General features: G+C 37.0%; 1 protein-coding gene across 1 annotated transcript in view; it reads right to left on the reverse strand.

Moving 5' to 3' along the window:
- Positions 1-6,046, reverse strand: part of LOC115231219 (axin-1) — a 201,137-nt gene that overhangs the window by 159,183 nt on the left and 35,908 nt on the right. The gene's annotated exons all lie outside the window — the stretch shown is intronic.

Raw genomic sequence — 6,046 nt, forward strand, 5'->3', positions numbered from 1 at the left:
CTAGATTTTTCATACTTCAGTTTCAAAAAGAGAAAAAAAAACTGGTTTTCAATTTTATTCTTTTTATCTTTTACTTTGCCGTTTATATTTGATATAAATTTTACATTAACAGTTTCAGTGCAAGTTCTTAGAGTAAAATGTTTTAAAAATCTTTTATTTTTTTTAACAGTCATGCTAATTGTTTAAGTGAAGGACGTCTTGTAAGCTGGGTTGTGTGCTGAGATCAAGCACAATTTCACCAGATTAAAAAAATTACAATGAGATGAAAAAATTCTAAATAATCCTAAATTCTCAAGTATATTTCTCATGTTTGTTATATTTTATACCTCATTACTTGCTATTTATGGGGCAACACAGTTCCCCACCCTTGCTTCTAAAATATGGGGTCGTGTAGCTCCTTGTTAGCAAAAAACCTGCTTTGCTCTGGTCCTTTTTCTTTCATACACTATCTTTGTCTACTCATTCTTTTAGCATAAATTTCCTCCTCCTCACTCAAGGCCTGTAGTCTTGCAAGCTGCATGGGAACCTCACTGTTCTGGTGGCATGAAAAATAAAAAGACACCAAATAGATGCTATAAAATGGTTAGCGTAAGGAAGAGCATCCAACCATAGAAACCATACTAAACAGACACTGGAGCATGATGTAGTCCTATGCACTCATCAGATCCTCTCAAACTGTCCAACCATATCAGCAAGACAAATGGACATTAACCCTTCAGCAGTTAAACCAGCCAAGATATTCTATCTGTTTTAGGTTCAAACTAGCCAGATCCTGTCTTGCTAGTTGGGCATTCTAAAAATTACAATGTCATTCTAAAAATAAACCACCAGATCATCAAAATCACAAAGTTACAAGATAATGCATGAATAAATCTAAACAGCGTAAATAAATAAGCATCACATTAGGTGGAGTAATCTGGATGCCAAAGGGTTAAATAACAATCATGGTGATGATGATCAAATTCATGCTGTGAATGGTCAAAAGATATTATCACTATTTTGAATAACTTAGAATAAGGCAAAGCAACATTGCTGATCTTTGCAAAACATCTGAGACCAGAAAAGGAAGCAACATAGTAAGATCTCATCCAAGTGCTTGTGGCAGAACAGATTCTGCTATAGGACCCAGAGGGATCAAACCAAGTGGTGGGGTTAAAGTTAAATTGGGTGATATATTTGGTCTATCATTTATTATATCATCATCATCATCCTCATCAACATATATGTTGCAGTAAATAAAATAAAATAAAAAAGGTTCAGTTATGATTTGCTATTAAGTATGGCCTGGTAGCATGTACCATGCTGTTACTAATTGTTTTAGGTGTGTGTGTAGTCTCAATAAAACATACATGCCAATCAGTCCTCCAATCTTTGTCCCAATAAAATATCAAGGATGTGACAGCTGGGAGGAGAGAGAGAGGGGAGGGGCTACACTAGCACTCAGGTGGTAGTCATTTATAACTCAGTAATCTGAAACAAAGTAGGGTGATGTGCCTTGTGCAATGACATAAACACGTCTGACCAAGAAATTGAACCAACATTCTTACGGTCATGAGCCCAGCACTCAGACCACTGATTACATCAATGTAACTAAATACTGTATTTGATGGCATATACAACATTTCCTTTTCCTCAATGTCTCCAAAAAAAAAAATCACCAAGTCCTATACACAAAGTTCTTTTTAGGTGCCATGTCCAGAATGTAGGTCATAGGCAATCATGTCCTTCCACAATTCTCTGTTCTTTATTTTCTGTAATAGTTCCACTTCCTGATGTTTAATACATCTTTCTTTCAATCAGTTTGCCAAGTTTGACAACCATATCATCTTTCTCCTTCCTCTACTTCTTTTCACTTACAACTTTCTTGTCATCAGTAAATTCTCCAGGCCCTCTTTCCTTATTACACAACCAAGAAATCTCACTTGTTTTAGTCCTTATCTCATGAAGCAGTTTCCTAATTACCACAGCCCGGGTCATCACTTCATTAGACACTTTGTTCATGCTGTCTTCAATATTCTCCTTAAGAACCACATTTCACAGAGCTCCGTGTACCTTTTCATTTCTGATATTATAGACCATGCCTCATTTTCATACATTAACACAGGGTAGACAAAGCAGTACAATATACGGATCCTAGTGTTGATGCTCAGAGTACAGTTTTCCGAGATGTTATATAATTTTGAGAATGCAGATTTTGCCAGCACAATTCATCTTTTGATCTCCTTCACTCATCTTGTGATCAAAGTTCCAAGGTAGTTAATTGATGATAGCTGCTTAATGATTTGACTGTTCGTTTTCAGCATACACTTTGGGCTTCTTTTCTTTATCGCCATCACACTCTGTCTTCTTGCAACTATGAACAGACCTTTCCTTTTACTTTCTCTGGCCACTACATCCAGAAATCTATGAAGTTATTTTTCCAATTAAGTAAGACTATGTTTGTGATGTTTCTGCCTCCTATTCTAAGACCTCTTTCCTTCTCCATTTCGCTTATGATCAATTCACTATAGTAATTGAAGAGATCTGGTGGCATAACACATCCTTGTCTAACCCCGCTCCTGGTGCTAGTGTATTCACTGCATTCTCCATCCACCTTTATGCACTTTGATTGGCTCCAGTACAGGCTCTGCAAGATTCGGAAGTCTTTCCCATGCAGATCAAGGTTACTTAGTTCAAAGGAGTCAAATTCTCAGAATGATCTTGGTAACGTGACTCATGAGACTAATCATTGGGTGTCCCGTAAGCTTTAATGTACAAAAAAACCTTGTCTCCTGTTTTTTATACCATCAAATATGGTATGTCTTGTCTTGTAATGGCATTAATTTGGGAGGAGTTAAACCAGCTCCTATTGAGTTCACCACATCATGAATGAAGGAGGCCTATACATATCTGTTGGCAGCTGATTCTGAAGTGTATTGAAGCCATTCCTGGTTCCACAGATAAATGCCGAAGACTCGAGGACTGGAAATGAGGTCCATATCTTTGTTGTGAGTCATGTCTTCAGCAGACTACTTCTCCACTTACACCAACCCAGGGGAGGATCTAGTGCTATTGCGTTCTGAATAAGTGCATCATGGGGGTGTCACAATACATGACCAAACCACCATAGTCTCTTCATCGGAAGAGTTATCTCAAGGTGAGAGACCACAGCATATGTGTGTGTGTGTATGGATCAAACTGTCTGAATCCATACATGTAAATCCCAATAAATTGGTCGAGTGCCCTTCTTTTGTTTGTCCACTCACTCGTATATATATATATATATATATATATATATATAAATATATATATATATATTACTTGGTGATCTCACTGGCCCCATTGCCACATATGAAGCATCCAGGAGACACTGTAAAGTGATTGGCATTAGGAAGAGCGTCCAACTGAAGAATCCAGGCCAAAGCAGACACAAACCCTGGTGGAGTCCTCTGGCTTGTCTATCTCTGTCAAGCTGACCAGCCCATACCAGCAAGGAAAAATGGACATTAAATGACAATGATGATATACCATATCTGATGGCATATAAAATCCATTTTTCTCCCCCAAAAAATCACTCCAGGTCCTTTTTTGATGTTTGACTTCCCATAAAGTTTAATGCACTAAAAACCTCTTTACCCTGAATATGAGCTGCTGAAACTGGGGCGTGTTTAATATGCCCATGCGCCTTTTATGCTATCAAATACAAGGAATGTTTGCAATATTTCAGTTACATTTTTCATGTTTAAGTTCAAATCTTTTCAGGTTACACTTTTACCTTTCATCTTATTCGTACTTATATCGGCATTCACCCGGGACCAGTTGGACCGTCTCCAAACCAGTAAATCCACAGCATTGTGAACCAAATGAACATCTGTGTTCACCAACCATGGTTGGTGATCACAAGTTGTTCGCAGACACCCGATGCAGAGATCTTCAATCAGTCACAATATCAACTCCCACAACCACCACCATACTCCCAAGATAATACATGCGATGTACGACGGAAACAATATATTTCGCATTTATATATCTTTTCTGGGATGGTGGTGGTGGGACATCAATCAATAAAATATGTTTAGCAGAAAAGAAACAAAAGACTTAAAAGGCTGTCTAGACTGTACAGTTCTATATTTAAGAGATGAGGAATTATTTACATTATTTACATTCGACGGATATTTGTCCTCATCTTATTTGTTGGTAACACAAGGTTTTGGCTGATATACCCTCCAGCTTTCTTCAGGTGTCTTGGGGAAATTTTGAACCTGGGTTCTCATTCCTAAGGTATTTTTTGATGTTGTTATTATTATTATTATTATTAACCACTACACCATATGCCTGAGGGTATATGACATAATGGTTAAGAGCGCGGGCTACTAACCCCAAGATTCCGAGTTCGATTCCAGGTAGCGACCTGAATAATAATAATAATAATAATAATAATAATAACAACAACATCAAAAAATACCTTAGGAATGAGAACCTAGGTTCGAAATTTCCCCAAGACACCTGAAGAAGGCTGGAGGGTATATCAGCCGAAACATTGTGTTAACAACAAAGAAGATGAGGACAAATATCCGTCGCATGTAAATAATGTAAATACTGTCTAGACTGACTCTAAAAACACTAAAACAAACAAACAAAGACAAGCGAAAGTAAGTCACAAAACATATCCAGTGTGTTTGCATTTTGAAATAAGAAAACGTAAAAATGTCCTACACACCCACACACATTTAAAACTAGACCTCAATTTGTATCTGTCTAACCTGCAAAAGGTCAAGGTCACTACTATTCCTTCATTCTTCTGGGGTTTTTTTACTCTTTACTAGTTTCAGTTATTAGACTGTGGTCATGCTGGGGCAGCACCATGAAGAATTTTAGTCAAACAAATCAACCTCAGTATTTTCTGGGTTTTTTTTTCAAGTCTGCTACCTATTCTATCAGTTTCTTTTGCTGAACTGTTAAGTTACAGGGACATATATATGATGTGTTTCTTTTAGTTTCCATCTACCAAATCCACTCGCAAGGCTTTGGTCGACCTGACACTTGCTAAAGGTGCCACGCAGCAGGACTGAACCCAGCACCATTTGGTTGAGAAGCAAACCTCTTACCACACAGCCATACCTGATAACTAAAAAGGAAAAAAAAAAACTAGGGTTGATTGTGTCAGATGTACACTTCACTTCACTAATATTTGTATCTTTGATCTTGTGTACCATAATAACTGCTTCTAATTCTTCTTTTCCTTCATATACAAAAAAATTTACATAAGTAACCATTTCATGTAATGACAGCTAAATGAAAGAACTGTGATGTAATTGAATGACCTACTAGAAACAGCAGCCAAATCTCTCTCTAATCATTTCCAGTGTGTTAAATAAGAAAACAAGGAAGGATTGATTAGATAATGTATTTCTAAATACTACTAAGACAAGATGTTTACAGTTGGTGTGCAACTGGATAGAGGTTTACGCAATCAGGATTGACCAGGGGCTAAACATCTCATAATACCAAGTAAGCATGGCTGAGTGGTAAGAAGCTTACTTCCCAACCACATGGTTTTAGGTTAGTTCCACTGCACTACTATAACCTCAGGCCAACCAAAGCCTTGTAAGTGGATTTTATAGGCAGTAACTAAAAGAAGCCCACTGTATATATACACACACACACACACACACACATACAAATATGCATATGTTTCTGTGCCTGTGTTTGTCCCCCTACCATTGCTTGTGGGTGTGTTTACATCCATGTAACTTAGCAATTCAGCGAAAGAGACTGATAGAATAAGTACTATGTTTACAAAGAATAAGTCCTGAGGTCGGTATCTTTGACTAAAGCTCTTTAAGGCACTGCTCCAGCATGGCCACAGTCAAACGACACAAACAAGAATATATGTATCTATACATGTGTGAGTGTGCAAATTAAATACACATACATATATGCATGTATGAATGTATGGAAATGTATATATATATATATATATATATATATATATATAATATATATATATATATATATTGAGAGAGAGAGAGAGAGAAATAGACCAAGAGAACACTGAAACCATCTT

This window comes from Octopus sinensis, linkage group LG2 (assembly GCF_006345805.1).
Source record: "Octopus sinensis linkage group LG2, ASM634580v1, whole genome shotgun sequence".
Lineage (NCBI taxonomy): Eukaryota > Metazoa > Mollusca > Cephalopoda > Octopoda > Octopodidae > Octopus > Octopus sinensis.